The sequence below is a fragment of the Tamandua tetradactyla genome, chromosome 13, assembly GCF_023851605.1.
Source record: "Tamandua tetradactyla isolate mTamTet1 chromosome 13, mTamTet1.pri, whole genome shotgun sequence".
Taxonomy (NCBI): Eukaryota; Metazoa; Chordata; class Mammalia; order Pilosa; family Myrmecophagidae; genus Tamandua; species Tamandua tetradactyla.
This window is the reverse complement of record NC_135339.1, coordinates 65,176,731-65,198,917: the sequence shown is the minus strand read 5'-3', so window position 1 is coordinate 65,198,917 and position 22,187 is coordinate 65,176,731. Positions and strand designations below refer to the sequence as shown.

The following is a 22,187-nucleotide window of genomic DNA, read 5'->3' as shown; positions in this document are numbered from 1 at the left end:
TGGTTGAAAGAGGGAAGGGCGGGGCGGGGCGGGGTTGCCGGGGGGGGGGGGGGGGGGCGGCACCCAGGCGCGGGGGCGGGGAACCGCAGCGACTACCGCAGCTGCGCGCGCGTTGAACCTGGGCGTCTGGAACAGGGCCATCTGCGGAGGAGCCGCCCTGTGTCCGCAGTGCCTCACCCCAAGAATCTACTGCTTGTGAAGCCATTTCAGTGGAGGGGTGCCTAAACGACTGGGGTTTCCCGTGCGGAAACCACACGACTCTATAGCGTCACTTGACCCTGTCCTCCCTTGCCCCCTGGGAAGTGTCCCGCACGCCTATCCCCACCCCGGATTTACCTAAGGTGAGGCTTTTTCTCCAGTTAGACTCTGTCTCCGCCCTCAGTCAGCTTGGGGTTCCTAGGGGGAGAAAGAGGGTCTACGTCAGAGAGCATTTCTCCAACTGTTCTTCTGCAGCTTCCTGGAGAGTCCAGGGTTGGTCAGGACTGGGAAGAAGGTGTTGGTAATTACTGGGACCCTTCCCTAAGGCTCGAAAACATGGCGCGGACTGGGACCACACAAAGTGGTGGCGGGGGACTGCGAGCTCTTGCTTTTAAATTATTTTCTTTTGAAACATTTCAAAGTGAACATTTTTAAATGGAGAAGATTTGCCTAAAAATAAATTATATTTCTGGCTTCTTCTGAAAATGATAAGAGCTGAGATGGACAGAGCCGAATTGCCTTTTGTGTTGGAGAAGTGCTCTCCCAGGTTTGCCAGTCCCAAGAGGCTCCACTGATCAGCCCACCTTCTTAATTCATCTACTTTGCTTGACTGATTCTGTAGGCGTTTGAGATTTTCTCTCAGTATAAGTCCTGCAGGACAGATTCTCATCTAGCCTGGGAGATCCCTCTTTGGACAAAAGATGTCCCTACAGACCAGTTAACCTCCAGGAGTGAGGAAGGGCAGTCCTGGCCGCTGAGCTGGCCTACTTTGCTCTATAGTGGTAGGGGAGGGTGTCAAAGTATGAGGTATGGAAAGATGAAGGCTGAGAGGGTCTGTATGAGGTCTATAGTATGTGCTCGTATCCACAAGCCTATGGTATTCCTCAGGATGTGGCTGTGGCTTTGGATAGGGAGTAGGAAGACCTTTTCAGTAGATTCTAGAATTCCAGACTGAGGCCCTTTCTTGGCCTTGGTATCTCAAGGATGTAGTTCTAGGATAATGTATAAAATTTAGTTCCTTCATGGGGGTAAGTATTACCTGAGACAGGCCACCAAGGGGAAAGGAATCCTGTGGGACTTTGGAGCACATCCCTTGGCTTTATGCTTAATGTTGGAAGATAGCCAAGCCCTGCCACTGCTTATTCCTCTGGCTCCTCATCAGAGACCAAGACCTGAGTTGGAAGTACTCAATTTTGAGGTCTTTGGGTCCAGAAAGACCTGTTGAGGTGAAGGATGAAAGAGTACTAACACTACTCAATAATTGTTCTCTGCCAGCCGTTGTGCCAGCACATTTGCATAGGTTTACCTTCTTTTAGCCACTCTCCAAGGTGACCCTTATGCCCATTTTACAGATTAGAAACTGAGGTTCAGATGTAGTACTCTGCCCAAGTCATTAGCTAGAAAAAAAATAACACCACAGCAGTAAACTTACATCCTTTCCACTCAGTACATAATTCTGCTTCTTAGAGCATTGGGACTCTTGTTGAGTCTCGTTAATGTCCAGGCAGCCAGAATAGGGCTAAATGGGCTTCAGAACATAACAAGTTAACAGACTAGTTTGTAATTGAAAGACCACTGGACTCAGAGGTGATGAGTTTATATTGTTGTTTACTGAGCATGTGGGGAAAACAACATCTACTTCTCGAGATTCATGAAAGATTGAGCTGATGAATGGGAAGGTGCTTAGTAAGAAGTACAGGTTTAATGGGTTGTCATCAACACCTTTCAAATAAAAGATACTGCTTCGGGCGGTGCGATGGTGGCTCAGTGGCAGAATTCTCACCTACTCTGCCAGAGATCCGGGTTCATTTCCCGGTGCCTGGCCATGTAAAAAAACAAAACAAAGCAAAAACAGAAACAAACGATACTCCTTTACGTCCACCAGCAACAGGGAATGAGTTGGGTTTGGTGATGGGCTTGCAGGAAACCATCTAGCACAGGCCGCTAGGCTGCCCCTCGGGAGAGAGAGAACAATGAACCTTGACTGTTTGTGGTACCAGAGGCCAAAGTGAGTGTGGCTAAGTGGAAACAGCCACAGATAATTAGGTCTTACTTCTGGGCTTATAGTTCCAATCTCATTTCAACTGTGTTATTCAGGAATACTAAGAATCAGCAAAATGGTTGAGTCTCACCTTTTTAATTCTCTTTTCAGAGAGAATTATTCCAAAGGTAAACATATACATAGAAGAAGGAAATGAGGTGAGAGGCCTGAATAATCCAAGAAACGGGCTGCATTTTGTATTCTTGAACAGCCAATCTGATATTCTAAACTGAGATTCCCTTGTGGGACTTATACTTCCCATTTCTTGGCATCCCACTCCAAGAAAGATGTTTGGCTTTAATAGTTCTACGAAGGAGTCATCTTGGCTGAACCTCAATCCATACTCCGTCCGGCTGGGCAGGCTTCCTGAGGGAGTGCCCTGCTGTATGCCAAGGCTATGTCTTTGTCTTCCTCTAATGTCAGACTGAGGCTCCGCAGACATCTTGGTCGGGCGTCCCTAGCCCTGCCTCATACCACATCCGCCATGGTTTCTCTGCAGTATCTGGCTGTGCTGATCACGTTGCTTAGTTTCAAGGACTCAGTTCTTGGCCTTCTACTCCTCCCTTGTAAACTTTCTTTTTTAGATACTAGATCTCCCAGACAAATGGAAGCTTGTGGTAAAATTCTCTCCCCGACAGATCTGGTTGGCGTCATGGTCCTTCCTAGCCATGTGACCTTGAACAAATCATTTTGTTTGCCAAAATTAGTTGGTTTTATATGTAAAATTTCAATAAAACCACCCATCTCAGTGGTCTTCAAACCTGGATGAGCATTAGAAATTACCTGGAGAACTTAAAAATTCAGATCCCCAGGCCTCACTCCAGACCTGTTGAATCCAGATTTGAGAATCCTTGACCTACTTGCCTTTTGTAAGATTACCACGAGGATTAAATGAGAAAATGAATGCAAAGTGGATATCAAAGTGCCTGCCATATTCATGTTCAATTAAATTCATTCATTCAGCGCATATTTACTGAGTGCTTCCTATGTGCACGGCACTGAACTAGGCTCTAAGAAGAAGGCAAATGTGGTCTCTGCCTCTAGGCAGCTGGCATTCTAGTAGGAGAGACAGAGATTAAACAACTAATTACATAGCTAATTGTCAATTATAATTGTAGAAAAGTGCTCTAAAGGGAAATACAAGTTGCTTTGGGGGCATATAACAAAAGCTGATGATTCCCAAATCCCTATTTTCAATGTCCAACTCCAAACTCACTTATCCAACTGCCTATTGAAGATTTCCTCATGGATACTTGTGGAATTTCAAACACCTTATATAAAAGTAAACTTATTATCTGCCTCTAAACTCCCCCACTCCAGACCACTTCTCAGTCCTGACTTTTCTGTTCCACTCATGTCCCTCTGCTTGTGCAATTCTCTCTTCATGGAATTTACTCCCCTGCTCCCACTTCAGGAATTAAAATCCTACTACTCTTTAGGGCTCAAAGGCCTCCTTGACTCCATGAAACTTTCCCTGATATCCCTACTCTAAGCTCATCTTTCCCTCCGATAAACTCTTCTCCTCTTATCCACAGTCTTTGCAGCACTCATATGGCTCATAACTGCCTCCCGTCTTCTCCTGTGATTACTTGTGTGCTTGTCATCACTGAACTAGAAGGTCCTTTAGCATACCTCACCTTCTGCCTCTGTGTGCCTCTTTCAGTATCTATCACAGAATCAAACAAAGGTGAGGTGAGAAAAAAATGTGTAAAAATACCTTCTTGAATGACAAGTTGGGAAAAGAGTTTGGTGTGACACCAAGGTGCGAGCCATAAAAATAATTGATAAATTGGACTTCATCAAAATTTAAAAACTTTTGCTCTGCAAAAGACCCTGTTAAGCAACAGGAAAAAAATACTGTATGGTCTCACTAATAGAAACTAACTATCATGAGCAAACTCTGAAATTTAAATTTGAGAGCACAAGTTATCAGGAGATAAAAGAAAGGTAAAGTTTGGACAATTGATGCTGAAGAAGTTCAGAATATTTAATAAGGTCTATTGTAAAGTTCAGAAATAGATGGTACAATATTCTAAGTATAATGAACAAAGCTAAGTGTGTGTTTGGTTGGAAGGAGAAAGCTAGAGGATAAAACTATATAGTTCAGGATGCACCATGATGGCTCAGCAGGCAGAGTTCTTGCCTGCCATGCTGGAGACCTGGGTTTGATTCCCGGTGTATGCCCATGCCATAACAAACAAACTGTGTAGTTCAGCAAAACCTGTAGTTGACAATGATGGTGGATAATTGTTCCAATATAAAATAGTCTTTTTTTTTTTTTTTGCATGGGCAGGCACTGGGAATTGAACCTGAATCTCAGGCATGGTAGGCTAGAAGTCTGCCTGCTAAGCCACCGTGGCCCGCCCAAATATAAGATAGTTTTTACATGAGCTAGAACAAATATATGTCACTATTAAAAAGGTATTAAAGTGTGATAGTATATGGAAAAATACAATTAATGCAAGCAAGGTTTATGATTAACAAAATAACATTGTAATATGCTTTCATTAGTTGTAACAAAGGTACTATACTGTGCTAAATGGCAATAATGGGGGACATAAGGGGCATGGGATATTTTTTTCTTTTTGTAAAAATATGGAATTCTTCATGAATTTGCATGTCATCCTTGTTTCAGGGACCATGCTAATCTTCTCTGTATCATTCCAATTTTAGTATTTGTGCTCCTGAAGTGAGCACGGGGTATGGGATATTTTTTTGGAAGAAATGAGAATGTTTTCATATTTACAGTGGTGATGAATGCATAACTATGCGATTATACCAAGAGCCATTGATTGTGCTCTTAGAATGGATTGTATGGTATGTAAAAAAAAAAAAAAGAATAGGGGGAAAAGGGTATAGGATATGTTTTAGTTTGCCTAAGCCGCCAGAATGCAATATACCAGAAATGGAATGGCTTTTATAAAGGGAATTTATTAAGTTGCAAATTTATAGTTCTAAGGCTATAAAAATGTGTAAGCTAAGGCATCCAGAGAAAGATACCTTGGTTCGAGAAAGGCCAATGGGGCGAGAACACCTCTGTCAGCTGGGAAGGCCCATGGCTGGCATCTGCTGGGGTCTCTGGCTTCTGGTTTCAAACATTTCCCCCAAAGGCATTCACCTTCTTCATCTCCAAAGGTCTCCGGTTGTGTGGGCTCTGTCAGCAGTAGAGTTTTTTCCAAAATGGTTCCTTCTTAAAGGGCTCCAGAAACAACCCCACTTTGAATGGGTGGAGACACATCTCCATGGAAACCATCTAATCAAAAGTTACCACCCACAGTTGGGTGGATCACATCTCCATGGAAACAATAAAATGATCCCACCCAGCAGTATTGAATGAGGATTAAAGGTCATGGTTTTTCTTGGGTACATGATATTTCAAACCAGCACAGGATATTTAGGGGTTCCATTTTTTTTTAATTTCTTTTTCTGGAGTAATGAAAATTTTCTAAAATTGATCCTGGTGATGAATGCACAATTATGTGATGATACTGTGAGCCATTGATTGTATACTTTGGATGGATTGAATGGTGTGTGAATATATCTCAATAAAATTCCATTAAAAAAGACCCTGTTAACTGGGTTCATTTCCTGACTTTTGCACTGCCCACCCCACCCCTCATCCCCCCCCAAAAAGCCTCAACAAATGGTGCTGAAATAATGGGATAGTCACATGGAAAAAGAATGAAATGTGACCTCCCCCGACCCCCTGCCAAAAAAAAAAAGACCCTGTTAAGAGGATGAAAAGACAAGCCACAAACTGGGTGAAAATATTTGCAAATCACATATTCAGTAAAGGACTTTTATTTAGAATATATGAAGAGGCCTCTAAATATAGCACTAGGAAAACAAACATTTTAGAAAATGGGCAGAAGACTTGAATAGACATTTCACCAAGGAGGATAAGTGGATGGCAAATAAGGTTATGAAAACATGTTCAGCATCATGATCTGTGGTAGTTTGGAGCTATCTACACCAAAGAAACATGTTTTTAAACATACTCCATTCCTGTGAATGGTGAGGTTACTTCAGTTAAAGTGTGGCCCAATTTAATCAGGATGGATCTTAGTCCTGTTACTGAAGTCTTTACAAGCAGCAAGAAATTCAGAACCACAGAGGGAATGCCACAGGAAGCAGGAAGCTGAAGGTGAGCAGAACCCGGAAGAGAAGAGAGAGGCCAGGAGAAGCCTCCATGTGCATTGCTATGTGACAGAAGAGCCAAGGACCAAGGGTCACTGGCAGCTAGCCCCAGAATGCCCGTCTTTGGGAGGGAAACCATTACCTTGATGATGCCTTGATTTGGATTTATCTAAGCCTCAAAACCATGAGCCACTAAATTGCCATTGTTTAAGCCAACCCAGCGTCTGGTATTTGTTTTGGCAGTCAGAAAACTAAAGCACTGTCCATTAGGGAAATGTGATTAAACCACAATGAAATGACACTACACACCAACTAGAATGTCTAAAATAAGAAATACTGTCAATAAAAAGTGCTGACAAGGATTTAGAGCAACTGTATCTCTTATAACATTGTTAGTGGGAATGTCAAATGTTACGGCCGCTTTGGAAAACATTTTGGCAACTTCTTATAAAGTTAAATATGTACCCACCATATGGCATGGCAATCTCATTCCTGGTATTTAGCTCAGAAAAATGAAACTTATGTTCACCCAAAAGCCTGTACATGAATATTGATCACAGCATTATTTGTAATAGACAAAAACTAGAGGCAACCTAAATGTCCTTCAACAGATGCATAGATAAACAAAACCAGGATATATACATAGAATGGATTATAACCTATTCGTATTAAAAAGAATGAATTCTTGATACATGCAGCAACTTGGATGACTCTCAAGTGAATTATGCTGAGTGAAAAAAAGTTGATATCAAAAGGTTGCATATTAGATCATTCCAATTATATAACATTCTTGAAATGACAGATTTACAGTGATGGAGAGCAGATTAGTGGTTGACAGTTTTAGGGTTGGGGAAGGATGTGACTATAAAGGGAGTTTTTGTGGTGATGGAATAGTTCTGTTACTCAAATTTACATACTTGTTAAGAACTCATAGATCTATGTACCAAGAGAAAACATAGAAACTAGTGAAATCCAAATAAGTTCTATATTGAATTAATACTGTTGTATCAATGTCAGTTTCCTTGTTTTGATAATGTACTATGGTTATGTAAGATGCTATCAGGGGGAAGCTGGGCGAATGGTACAAGGGAACACTGTATTATTTTTGCAACTTTTTCTGTGTCTTAAACTATTTCAAAGTAAGATATATATAAAAATAGGCAAATGTTCTTGGGAGATAAATGCTAAAGTATTTAGGGTTGAAATGTTCTGATTTATGTAACTTACTCTCAGATGTGGTTTATACACATATAGAATAGGGAGATAACACTAATGTGGCAAAAAGTTAACAAGTGGTAAATCTAGGTGAAGGATGTACAGATGTGTATTGTATTAGTCCTGATAAATTTTCTTTGGATTTGAAATTATTCAAAACAAAAAGTTAGGAAAATTGATTAATAAGATAGATAAATAGATTTCTAGATAGAGAAAGTGAACACAAAAGAAAGTGTTGGCCAAATCTGGGATTGAACCAGTGATCTTCAATTTAACGCTCTCCCAACTTTGGCCAATTGCGCAGTCCCATTCAACAACAGGAAATTCCTGCTCATTCTGAAATAACAGAAAAAGGTCAGAATCTGCACATTATTGTTAAATGACCTTAGTCATTTAACAGACATTTACTGAACCTTAGTTATATGCCAGCTACTGGGAGTACAGAGATGAATATAGTTAGAAGTGATAAAAAGTGATTAAAAATTTTCGTATGTGTAGAATCACATTTGCATTATATACTGTTCTGCAACTTTTCTTTTTTCATTTCATAAATCTTAGACATTTTACCACTTCAGAAATATGGATTTATTTACTTTTTTTAACAAGTCAGTAAAAAGTGTGCAGTTGTATGACTATGACAATTTGTTTAATCAATCTCTTTGTTGGACTTTTTTGGTGTTCCTGGTTTTTCACTATTTAAAACAATCTAATATTTAGAAAGAAAATAGAAGATACATTAACTGAATGAAATCCAGCCTCCAACTCCCCTTTACCTTAATTAGTTGACCAACCAACATTTATTGAAAACCTACTGTGTTTCCTGCTGCAATGTCTGGTGCTGTGTGTGTCTGTTTATGTGAGAGAATAATATATGAAACGTGGTCAGTACTCCAAAAAGCTTGCAAATGGTTGAGAAGATATGGCCAATTTCTAAAACCTCTTAAGTACCACCATTAAGCAGGTTGTAGTTGATTACAGACCATACATGCTAAGAACTCAGAGGGAATCCCATTCCTTTTCTGTGTCTGGTTTTAGCCTAGTTAATTTTTCAGCTGAGTTTCTTTAGCCTCCATGAAAAGATCCTTGTATGAGAATATCATTAAGAAAGATGGGAAGGATTGTGCCCCAAGCTTTGGAGGGGGACACAGTTTAACTGAAGGAAACTTGAAAGAACATAACATTAAGCTAAGTCGTACTCCTATTTGTTTTTGTCCATGAAAGTTAAACTGTTTCTACCTAGACAGAAGGTAAAACAAAGAACTATGAGTCCCTTGGTATGCTCGCAAATTTGTATTTAAACAACCTCCTGTTATTTGGCTTGTTTTATTCACTTGTTTCATATTTTTGCTTAGGACATTTGGGGCTTCTTAGTAACCATTATTATTTGAAATCAGTCAAAACAAGTGTCTGTTTTTCCCTTTGCAGTCTCTTTGTATGTATGTCTGTCTGAAAGTCTGTGTTTTCCACATAACTCTTCCCCCAATGTCTCTCTCTCCTCCATCCTCTCCCTCTCAGAATTATCTCTTCACTTACCTACTTCTAAATCTGAGGCCAAACTAAATCAGAGTTGCCAGGGCTCCAGGAATAGTTGTAGCAGGAAACCTCGCCTGCTAGGTTACAATTCAGGACCTCGGACAGCTCTCTCGGTGGTTTTTTTTTTTTTTTTTTTTCCTGTGCTCAGCCTGTGGATGCCGGCTTTTTAGACTTCACAGACTATCAGAATGGAAACGAATCTGAGAATCCATTTGGTCCAACCTCTGCCTTTTGTTGATGCCAAGAGAGAGAATCCTATTCCTGTCAGCAAATAGTTCATGGTTCTTAACTGCTCAACTGGGGGAGTTACAAAGGGCCTGGAGGGCTCCCTCACCTCCAGCATTTCCTACCCTACATGTCTGCTGATGCCTGAAAAAAAAAATCCTTCGTTTCAATTCATCAAACGTATATGGATCAAGATTTTCTTTCCCTGGAAAGAGACAAGGCCTAAAAAACAGATATACCCTGTGAGGGGGAACAAAGGGACTTAAATTTCAATGACAAAATAACTTCTCATAAGGGCTGATCTCTATGGGGAATAGAGGAAGGAAGAGGATCAGAACATTGGGGGCCTTAAAGGGGCTGGGAGGGAGTGGAAGAATGGTATGGGGGAAATCAGGGAAGTATGGAGTCTCTGAAGGCAGATTTGGGTAGCTTTACAATGTTCATACCAGTGTGCCCTGAGCACACAATCAAAGAAGAAGCCTCATGCTTTCCTCAGATGAGAATAATGAAGCCGTACTGCTTACTGTTTAGGTAGGCATAGAAAAGCCAATGGACTCTTATTCAAAACATGTTTGTGTAATGATCTAATGCATATTGTCTTCTTTGTTCCTCACAACAAACTTGGGAAGTAGCAGCACAGGTTTTGTTATCCCCAATTTCCAGATGAATAAACTGAAGCACAGAGAGGTTAGTTGATTGGTCAAAATGACACAACTAGAAAATGGCAGAGCTAGGTCCTGAGTCCAGTTTCTCTGCCTCCATTCTTTCTATCACACTACATCCCTAATAGGGTCTTGTGGTTGCAAAGGACAGAGATTCACTCAGGCCATGAGAAGTAGTGGGGAATTATTTTAAAGGACCATACAGAATTAAAGAAGACAGAAATCTCACCCACATGGCTTGAAGTTCAGGAATAGCCATCTGGCTGGGCTTATTGAGACAAATACAGTTTGGAATCTAGTCAGCACAACTCCAGGGACCAAAACATTTTTTGCCCCCTTAGTAGTGGGAATTTGCTGTTTGCTGATTCTCAGCCATCAATGTAATGAAGTTCTGCTTCCACAGCTCCTGTCTGTTTTGGCACTACCAACCAACTACTTCTTACCCTGTGAAAACCAACTTTCAGGCTTTTCTGACTCCTATTTCTATTATCTCAATGATATGTTCTCTTTTCTCTTTGTCACCCTTCATCTCCTGACAAAATCTCTCTGGAAATCTCTGGTTTTATTTTCTGATTGGCCTGATGATCTCATGCATGCCACCTCATCAGCCATCTGACTAAAAATTGGCTGCCCTTGAGTTAAGCATCTTCTGCTCCAGTCAGCTTTGGCTAGAATGGCAAGTTACATGCTATTAAACATGGATCCTAATGGTAAAGGCCCACCTCTCTTAGGTGGTTCTTGGGGTCATGGCAAGCAGGTATGCAGAGAGTCATTGACTTCATCCCTCTTTATAGACTCTCCCACGTTCTGCTATCAGGCTATTGTACTTCAGCACCTATAAGCTGCATCTACTTCTGTGACTTCACAAATCATGGAGCAGAGGTGAATGTCCGAGTTGGTTTTAAATTGTGAAAATAATTGCCAAATGGTGATGTGTAATTTAGAGTTGATTACATCATGCTGTCTCTGAATGGGGTAGTTTCACTCAACAGTTCTCTTGCTAACTCTGCAGTAATGAGAAGACGCATTCAGAACTAGTGGCCAGGGCACAGAGAGGTTAGCAAATCCATGAAGTCCATCCTACTTCCTATGTGCTGTAAGATAAAGGACTGGACTGTGGGCATCAGGCCAGCTCCAGTTCTGTGACCATGGCAGAGATTATAGTGCTTGCAAAATGTCACATATCCCCTCACCACACTACATTTTCTAACTTCTCTCGTAGATAGGCTGGGAGGTGTGACTGATTCTGAACAATGGGTTGTGAGAAGAAGTGTTATATATTCTCCACACTCTTTCTTCTGGAAGTCATTTTAAGTTGCCAGAATCTGAAAATAGAAGCATACTTGATCCCTGCATCATTATTTGGAAAGGTAACTGCCCTAGGTAGCCTCTTGACTTGCAAAACACTTTGAAGTGGGAAATAAATCTCTTTCAGTTAGGGCCTGGAGACTTTGGAGTTTGAATGTCACTGCAGCATAACCTAGAGTCACCTGACTAATACATTTACTAACCTACAGTTAGTTGTGACCTTGGGCAACTAACATTGTATCTCTAGTCTTCATTTCCTCATTTGAAACTTGGGAAATTTTCCCCAGATAGTCTCAGAGGATACCCAGTTCTGTTGAATTTTTGCAATTCAGATAGAATTGACGAAGTCCTGTTGAATTTTCCTGGGTAAAGTATATGTCCTCTTTTCCATTCTTACTACCATCAAGGCATATTATTCCTCACTCAAACCATTCCAAAAGCTTCCTAATTGGCCACCATGTCTCCAGGCTTATACATTTCAGCCTTAGCACTGATTCAGTTTAGACCATGATACCCTCTTCCTCAAAAACCTTCACTGGCTTACTGCCTGCTGCATAGAATCCATGTGATGTCTGATATTCTAGGTCCTTGACAATCTGTGGTTGTTGTTTCTCTCTGACTGTACTGTGGGCTTCTTGAGGCCCAGTACCATGTCTGATTCAGTTCGTATCCTCCCATACAGCAAATGCCTATTGAAGTGGAAAGTCATCTATCTCCAAACTAGGAATAAAGCCCTAACAAAATGATAGAAACCTCCAACAGAATTGCAACACGCAGAACACGTGTTTGTTAAGATGTCGAATATGTCTGTGTTAAAATCCTAATCCTCTCTTGACTGAGGACTATCTGAAGAGTATTGTTACAGTAAGGGAGAGGAGGGTAATACAAAGATTTAAATAGTCCCTACTCTCTCTGAGGGATGGGAGGATGGCAGGCATAGGGATTTGGTGGGAATAGGAGCAGGAAGCAGTCTGTTTAGTATTCTTACAGAATAACAGCTGCAGAGACCAGCAACTGAGTCCTTCAAGTGCCTTCCTGGGAATGTCAGTAGAAGGAAACATTATTGGGCTGATTCTGCTATAACCCTCCTTCACAAGAAATATATGACCTGGATCCCATTGACTTCACCCTTAGTGCTCCTAGTGGGCCCAAAACATAAGCAGAGGAGAAAAAGGTGAAATGGGAAAAGAGAAAGGAAAGAGGGACAGAAAAAAATGAAGAAGAAAATAAGAATGAAGTACATTAAGAAAGAAATCTGATATTTACATCCCACTTAGTTAAACCACATTTGCACAAGAATCTTATGAGGTGGTATATTAGCTTCCTAGGGCTAGCATAACACAGTGTCACAAACTTGGTGGCTTACAAAAAAAAAAAAGCAATATCCTCCTAGTTCTGGAGACTAGAAGTCCAAAAGCAAGGTGTAGGCAGGTCATGATCTTTCTGAAGGATCTAGGGGAGAAATCCTTTTTTTTTTTTTCTCTTCGTAGCTCCTGGTCATGAATGGCTATCCTGGGTGGTCCATGACCTGTAGCTGCATAACTCATCTCTGTCTCCATTCCACGGCCTTTTGCACTGTGAGTCTGTGTTTGTGTCTCTCCTACTTTTCTTATAAGGATACCAGTCATATTGGTTTACAGCCCACCCTAATTCAGTATGACCTCATCTTCACAGATTACATCTACAAAGACCCTATTTCCAAATAAGGTTATTTTACAGGTCCAGGGATTAGGACTTGGACATATCTTTTTTTTTTTTTTTTTGGTGCACGGGGTAGGAATCAAACCCAGGGCTCCCTCTTGGCAGACGAACATTCTACCACTGAATCACCTATGCACTTATGCACCCTCAGTATATCTTGTTGAGGGACACAATTCAATCCATAATAAGTGGCTGTTAATATTTTCAGTCTGTTGATGGGGAAAAATGATGAGGGAGGTCAAGTACTTGCCCCTGGGTTTTATCTTGTACTGTCTTCTCCACTGCATCAGTTGTCTCTGCCAACAGAAAGTGCCTCAACTTCATTTATATTGGCTCTGTCTTCCAGTTTAGAATATTATTTAAAATCCTTTTTAAAGTCTTAATTTTTCAAGCCCAATAACTGAGGTTTGAAAGGTACAAGATGAGCTTGGAGCATCTTGTGGTTTCAGATAGAAACCAAGCCCTCAAAAATATTAAAAATAATTAAAAAAATAAATGAGTGGTGGCATGTCAAAAGGCATAGGAGCCAACCTGAAAGACTCCCTATAACCAAGTCTAAAGAATTTGAGCAACAAAATAAATTATGATAGTAATGGATTATGGCCCAAAGAGTAAACCATTTGAGTCCCTACTGATATTAAATAAATGATTGAATAAATAAATAAAATGGGGAAGAAGAAACAAATCTCCCTTACAAAAGAATTACATTATTACATGTAGGAGGAATGAGGGAAACTGGAAACCATCATTAGAAACCAAGGAAGAATCCACTGATGAATGCTAGTATTAGTGGGCAAAACTTTAAGGATGGACAGGATATTTGCATAGTCCCCAAATATTTATTAATTACTGTGGTGGTTTTCCAATATGTCCAAAGATCCTTTGCTACTCCTCTCTCCAAGATGTAAAGCTTAATTTCCTTCCCTTTGAATCTGGGCTGGATTTAGTAATGTGCTTTTAATGAATAGAGCATGGATTGGCAAACTTCTTCTATAAAGGGCCAAACAGAAAATATTTTAGGCTTTGTGGGCCATGTGGTCTCTATCACAACTCACCTCTTTCATTGTAGCTTGAAGGCAACCATAGAAAATATGTAAACAAATGAGTGTTATTTATAAAAACAGGAGATGAACTAGATTTGGCCCTCAAGACATAGTTTGTTATCCTCTGGACTTGTGTGTAGAAAGAAAATAATAGTAGCATTACAGTGGAGAGACTCAGCTGACAACACCTTAACAAGTGATCAAGGTTAACATTGCCAATTATTAGTCATATTGAAGTGACTCAGGCAGAATCAGGATCACCAAAAGTCTGTGCCTTCATAGAAGTAATGAAAAGGCTGGCAAAAACTATCCGAGTCATTTTTTTCAGAACTCTAGAAACCAACAGAAAGTCTGTAGCAACTAGGGGAACATTTAACCGAGGAACACTAGCTGAATCTCAATAAAAACAATGAATGTTGAGGCATTTTAACATACTGTGTTCCCATCTCCCTACTCCCCAGCTTGGCAGTGGTCCTAAAGAAAACAGCCTCATTCTTGGTACTAGGTACTGTTACAGGAGGGAGAAGACTGGGCCACATTCACAAAGAATCATGATACTTTGTTTCAAAAGGCTTGCCTTTATCTTGCCTAACTCAGAACTCTCCCAGACTGAGGTGGCTACTAAAAAAGCAGTTTTTGAAAAAAATTATTGGCAAATGAATTAGTTGCTGCTACCTAAGGGATAATAGTTGGGACAAATGAGAGACTAGCTAAAAAGCTGGGGAGGAAAGGCTAAGCAATGAGATGCTTTGGGGAATTTAGACTTTGAAAAGCTCCAATACATTCATGGGAATCTAGAAGACTATATGCATGTGTAGGGCCATGCACATGCTCAGAAAAGACCTGAGAAGGCCTTAAGTTCTCACTACAAGCTGACTTTCAGTCTCTGGATAGACAAGAAGTGAAGGCTAAGGCAGAGTTATGAACTGCTTGGCTGAGTGTTGAAGATTGTCTCAACACAAACCCACACTGAACCCATCTACGAAGACTGGGAGATTTCATTTGTTCCAGGCATTTAAAGAAATCTGTTCCCAATCATTAGATGACCACTAAGCTCACAGAACAGAGACTTCAGGAGCCACACACAACAAAGAATTCAGACATTATAAAATTAATTCATAAAAAGTCACTAAACAAACATACAATAACAACTACAGTAAGCAGCTACACAAAACCTGGGGGGGGGGGTAGAATCTGGTGATCAGAGTTCCCACATAATAATATTCAAAATGTTCGATTTCAAAAAAAAAAAAAGAAAAAAAGAAAGGGCAGTGCAACGGTGGCTCAGGGGTAGAATTCTCACCTGCCATGCAAGAGACCTGGGTTCAATTCCTGGAGCCTGCCCATGCAAAAAAAAGAAAAAGAAAGAAAAGAAGATGTTTGATTTCAATAAAAAATTATGAGACATGCAAAGAAACAGGAAATTGCAGTCCATACAAAGGAAATAAAGCAATCAATAGAAATTGTTCCTGAGGAAGTACGGATGTTTGATTTACCAAAGACTTTAAGTCAGCTATTAGAATATTTTCAAGGAGCTAAAGGAAGCCATATAATATTGTCTCACCAAATAGAGAATATGAATTAAAAGACAGAAATTATAAAAAGAAACCAAATAGAAATTCTGGAGTTGAAGTGAAAAATTCATTAGAAGGCTCCATCAGTGGATCTGAGAGACAGAAGAAAGAAATAAGAAAACTGGAAGATAGATCAGTTAAGATATATTTAATCTGAAGAGCATAATGACAAAAGAATGAAGAAAAATGAACAGAGCCTAAGAGACTTGTGGGATATGATCAAAAGTACTAATGTATCCATTATTAGAGTCCTAGAAGGAAAGGAGAGAAAAGGGCAGAAAAATTAATTGAATATTTGAGTGGCTGAAATTCCCCACACATTAATCTATACATCCAGGAACCTCAATGAACTCCAGGTAGCATAAACTCAAAGAGATCCATACCAAGACATGTTATAGTCAAACTGTTGAAAGACAAAGGAAGAACCTTGAAATGAGAAAGAGAGAAGCAACTCATCATGTGCAAGGGATTCTCAGTAAGATTGACAGCTGATTTCTCATTGGAAACCATGTAGGCCAGAAAGCAGTAGAGTAGCATATTCAAAGTGCTGAAAGAAAAAAGCTGTCAATTATTAATTTTGTATCCAACAAAACTATCCTTCAAAAATGTAGAAGAAATTAAGACATTCACAGATAAACAAAAACTGAGAGTTTATTGTTAGTAGACCTGCCGTACAAGCAATGCTATAGTGAGTTATTTTAGTTTGCTAAAGCTGATTAAATGCAGTATACCAGAAATGGGTTGGCTTTTACAGTGGAGATTTATTAATGTACAAGTTTACAGTTCTGAGGCTTTGAAAATATCCAAATCAAAATGGATCAATAGGTGATGCTTTCTCCCTGAAGACCAGTTACTGGCAATCCTTAAGACACATGATGACATCTGCTGGTCTCTTCCTGATCTCCAGGTTTCATTCTACTAGCTTCTGGCTCCAGTGGCTTCCTCCCTGTCTCTGTGGTTTCTCTCTGCTTCTGTATGTCCTTCTCTTTCAGCCTCTCTGAATTTTATCTCTTATAAAGGATTCCAGTAAGAGGATTAAGAACCACACTTAAACTGAAATAACCTAATCAGAAGGTCCCACCTACAATAAGTCTACACACACATGAATGGATTAGCTTTAAGAACATGATCTTTTCTGGGGCACATACAGTTTTAAACCATCACAGGAATCCTTCAGGCTGAAATGAATAGACACTAGACAGTAAGTTGACTCTGCATAAAGAAATAAAGAACACTGGTAAAGATAACTATATTGGAAAAGTTCTGAAACTAGATAGTGGTGATGGTTTCACAACATCATGAATGTGCTTAATTGCCATTGAATTGCACACTTTAAAATGGTAAATCTTATGCTCTGTGTATTTTACACAATTAAAAGAGTATAACTATACAGTTAAACTTAAGTCAGTATTGATGTATTTCTTTTTCATAATTCCTCTATTTTCCTATCTTATTTAAAAGGCAATTGCATAAAACAATAATTATAAATCTATATTGATAGGTACAAAATATAAAAATGATGTAATTTGTGATAATAACAACATAAAGGGGTGCAGAGCTTTTATATACACTGAAATTAAGTTGGTTTTTCATGGCTGGCATCTGCTGGTCCTTATTTCCAGTTCCGTTGCTTCCAGCTTCTGAAACCAGTGGGTTTTTTTCTTTTTTTTTTTGCATGGGCAGGTACCAGGAATTGAACCTGGGTTCCAGCATGACAGGCGAGAACTCTGCTGAGCCACCGTGGCCTGCCCACTAGTGTTTTTTTTCTCTAAGCATCTGTGAACCTTCACTTAGCTCCTCTAGGACACAACTCTGGGTTCTGGTTTGTTTAGTATCTTATGTGAAGGCACATAGCGACATCTGCTGGGCTTTGCATCTCCAAATGCCCATGCCTAGGCATCTGCTCTCTTTGTCAGCACTCTAAGCATCTCCAAATGTCTGTGTCTCTGTTGGTTCTCAAGCAACTGCATTTTCTCCAAAATATCTCCCCTTTTAAAGGACTCCAGTAAACTAATCAAGACCCACCTTGAATGGGGGGAATCATATCTCCTTCTAATCAAAGATCACAACCAAAGTTGGATGTGTCACATCTCCATGGAAACAATTCAATCAAAGTTTCCACCCCACAATATTGAATCAGGATTAAAAGAAACATGGCTGCAGCCACAAGATTGGATCAGGAAACAGGACATGGCTTTTCTGGGGTACATAACAGCTTCAAATCGCCACAGGTGATGAGAAATTCTAGATTATGGATGATGGTGAGGGTAGTGCAATATTGTGAATGTGATTAATCCCATTGAATGATGTGCTTGGGAGTGGTTAATATGGAAAAGTTTCTGTTGTATACATGTTTTCACAGTTTTTGAAAAAAGTTATTAGTGAGACAATGCCAATTAACATAATACATTATCTTGGACTGGATCTAATATATGGAGGAGAAATGACTCAAAAGGATATTATTGGGGCATATGAAAATATTAGAATATGGACTGTAAGTTTTTATAATGTTAAATTTCATGAACTTGATAACTCTACTTAAGGTAGTTACATAAGTGAATATTTTGTTCTTAGGAAGTACACAGGGAAGTATTAAGTGTTCAGGAAGAATGATGTATACACCCTACTCTCAATACTTTTAAATGTTTAGAAAATAGATTTATAGCTGTGTAGAATGATATGGCAGATGTGGCAAAATGTTAAAATTGTTAGATCTGAGGATCAGGAATGCTATGTTTTCATTTGTATTATTTTTACAACTGTTCTTTAAGTTTGAAATTATTTCAAAACAAAAAGTTTAAGGAGAAAATTTTCTTGGATTAGACAGTGGTGATGGTTGCACAACATTGCAAATATACTCAAAACCAATTTTACACTTTAAAATGGTTTAAGTGGTGAATTTTATTTTACATGTATTTTATCTATTTTTTTAAAAAAGTTATGTTGACATGATGCACCGAGGAGGGTACTTTACTGCTGTGGTATTCCTCCCCAAAAATGCCTAACTTCAATTTAATCAAATACAAAAGACCCACAAAACATCAGACAAACAAATTGAAGGACAGCCTGCAGTTTGCTTACCCAGTTGTATTCAAAAGTGTCAAGATCATAAAAAGCAAAGACACACCGAGACCCTGTCACAGATTGTAGGACACTGAAGAGACGTGGACAAATAATCCCAGGTGGTATCCTAGTTTGGCTCCTAGAACAGAAAAAGGACATTAATGGAAAAACTCGTGAAATTCGTATGAACTCTGTAGTTTAATTGATAGTATTGTGCTAATGTTAATTGTTTAACTTGGAAAAATGTAATTTTTTAACAGTAGGGGAAACCAGATGATAAGTGCAGCAATTATCTTTGAAAATCTTCTGTAAATCTAAAATTACTTCAAAATAAATAGCAAAGCAACAACACAACAACAAACCCTGAAAACCTAAGTTTAAATGTTGCCGGAGCCTATTACTTCTGCAAGTAGAGGCAGCTTGTCCATGTGGAACAGATTTTCCATATCCGGTGTTGAAAGATGCGAGTCCCTTCCAGCTGCCCTTAGTTATTTTGAGTATAAGGCAAGAAGGTACCCACTGTGTATGGCAGAGCTATGAAATGGAATTTTTAAAAAAATATTTTAGTTGTAAACAACAAACATACAAACATTCTTGACATGGTTACGATCAGTGGCTCACAATATCATCACATAGTTATGTATTCATCACCATGATCATGAAATGAAATTCTTTTTATAGTTTGACAAAAGCGTAAAAAGGCAAGGAGAGTGTGAATTTGGGCAAATCCTTAGAAATAAGGATTGAGACTCCAACCCCTTCTCTTTTGATAATCATCATTATTAGAATTTCTCTGATGAATTGAGATTGTCTTAAATAAGGTTCACTGGCAGGAAAGGAGACTAAGAGAACCCACTAAGAGGAGGGGAATTTAGGACTGGTGGCCTGTGGGTGTTGACGGGGGTAGGTGTGGGTAGGATGGTTAGCCCCAACATGTGTTTGAGGCTGGAATCCCACCTGAACCAAGAGTCTCCACCCAACCCTGGGAACTGGGCCAAGGCTATATGATCTTGGAAGCACAGCACAGAGCATCACAGGGATCCAGAGCAGCAAGGTCTGTGCAGCGGACAGCTCAGATGTGTTGGTCTGTGCAGGGTCAGTTTTCACTAGACAACCATATGGCAATGAGAAAAGTAGCATACAGGTCTTCTGGTGAATGGTAATGTGTCTTTAGTGCCCTGTCCTTGAAGCACTTGGAAACAGCTGGCCCCTTTGGATAGAAGTTCAAAAGGGGAGAAGGATATAGGACTTTCTGCTAATCTGTTATGTGGATATTCAAGCTAGTGGTTTTTTTTTTTTTGAAAAGTGGAAGAGATGTAACCTTATTGGTGCCCCAAGCTGGTGATTCAGGTTGTTTTTAGATCAGGCCGGTTATATAAATTTAAACTCGGCTTCTAAGAAACAATTGCTTCATGTCTTTTGTTATTATACATTTCTATATTCCTTTGGAGACTAGGACTGAATAGAAGAAAACAGGACTTCTAAAGTGGGTAGAAGGGTCTTCATCCTTCAGAGAGGACTTCCTCTGTATCTCGCTATGTATTCTAGTATTCTGTAGAATGGGACCACCTTCCCTTTTCCCCCATCACAGATGTGAGATTTTCCCATTACTCAAGACGGTTTAGTTTCCACCCTTTCCTTTCTCTTTGATTCTCAGTCCCTATGTGAATGCTGAGTGTTCTGTAATGAATGCTTAGTGACTGTTCTAGTTTGCTGGCTGCCAGAATGCAACATACCAGAGACGGATTGGCTTTTAATAAAAGGGGATTTATTTTGTTAGTTCTTCAGAGGAAAGTTGGCTAACTTTCATCTGAGGTTCTTTCTTACGTGGGAAGGCACAGCACGATCTCTACTGGCCTCTCCAGGCCTCTAAGTTCAAACAACTTTCCCCAGGGTGATTCTTTTCTGCATCTCCAAAGGCCTGGGCTGAGCTGTTGGAGCTGCTTGGGCTGTGCTACGTTGTGTTCTCTCAGTTAAGCACCAGTCTTAAAATTAAGTCAAACATCACTCATTGCAGCAGGCACACCTCCTAGCCGACTGCGGATGTAATCAGGAACAGATGAGGTTCACATGCCATCGGCTCATGTCCACAGCAGTATAGCTAGGCATCTTCACCTGGCCAAGTTGACAACTGAATCTAACTACCACAGTGATCCATCATTTCTATTCCTCAAATAAATTCATTCCTAAGAAATCAATTAGAGTGGGTTTTTTCCTGTTCTAGAGCTTGTGGTTGCGTTTTTAAAATGCATGATGCACTTAAAATGTTTTCTGGACATGCAGTGTCAGGGCCTAATTCAAAGGTGTTTCTTTCTGTTTATTCATTATAAACAATGTCTTCTCTCTCTCTCAAATAAAAATACATTCAAAGTAGTAGGCAGATTATAGCTACCTCTTCAGGGATCCACTGGGTATTAAGGCTTTTATGATAATTAGAGCGTTCAATCTCAGACCAAGCTTCCATCCAGCCTTGTGAAAAGAACAAAGGGATATTATTTCTACCAATTTCCTTGCTATAATTCTGTATTCTGCTTTTTTAAAAGTTTTATTGTGTAACATAACCTATATACAAAAAAGCAATAAATTTCCAAGTACATTTTAACCAGTTGTTATAGAACAGATTTTAAGGTTTAGTATGGGTTACAGTGCCTCCATTTTTCGTTTTTTCTTCTAGCTGCTCCAAGAAACTGGAGACCAATAGAAATATCAATATAATGATTCAGCAGTCATAGTCATTTGTTAATCCTATCTGCTCTGTTATACTCCTCCTTCTCTTTAAATAACATATATACATAAAAACAATGCATTTAAAAATACATAGCAACAATTAATTGTGAAACAGATTTCGGAGTTTGGTATGGGTTACAATTCCACAATTTTAGGTTTTTATTTCTAGCTGCTCTCAAGTACTAGAGGCTAAAAGAAATATCAGTGTTCTAGTTTGTAAGCTGCTGGAATGCAATATACCAGAAACTGAATGAGTTTTAAGAAGAGTAATTTATTAAGTTGCAAACTTAAATGTTTTAAGGCTGTGAAAATGTCCAAATTAAAGCAAGGCTATACTGTCCAATCTAAGGCAGCCAAGGAAAGATACCTTGGTTCAAGAAGGCCGATGACGTTCAGGATTTCTCTCTCAACTGGAAAGGCCCGTTGGCAACATCTGCTAGGTTTTTCTCCAAACTTCTTGTTTCATGAAGCACCTGGGGGATATTTTCCTTCTTCAACTCCAAAGGTCTCTGGCTGTGTGGGCTCTAAAGCTTTTTCCAAAATGGTTGCCTCTTAAAGGGCTCCAGTAAGCAACCCCACCGGAATGCGTGGAGGCACATCTCCATGGAAACCATCTAATCAAAAGTTACCACCCACAATTGGGTGGGCCATATTTCCATGGACAATCTAAAAGCTCCCACCCAGCAATATTAAATGAAGATTAAAGGACATGGCTTTTCTGGGGTCCACAAGAGATTCAAACTGGTATAATCAGGATAAT

General features: G+C 39.6%; 1 long non-coding RNA gene and 1 other non-coding gene across 2 annotated transcripts; both read right to left on the bottom strand.

Annotated features, from left to right (window-relative positions):
- Positions 1-370: 370 nt before the first annotated feature.
- Positions 371-21,969, bottom strand: LOC143653201 (uncharacterized). The gene is made up of 3 exons (XR_013161157.1): positions 21,795-21,969; positions 18,719-18,839; positions 371-396 (listed from the first exon to the last, which is right to left on the bottom strand). It is a non-coding gene; the product is annotated as an uncharacterized LOC143653201 (long non-coding RNA).
- LOC143654620 (U6 spliceosomal RNA) lies at positions 4,829-4,936 on the bottom strand. Its single transcript, XR_013161827.1, has one exon. It is a non-coding gene; the product is annotated as a U6 spliceosomal RNA (small nuclear RNA).
- Positions 21,970-22,187: the final 218 nt, after the last annotated feature.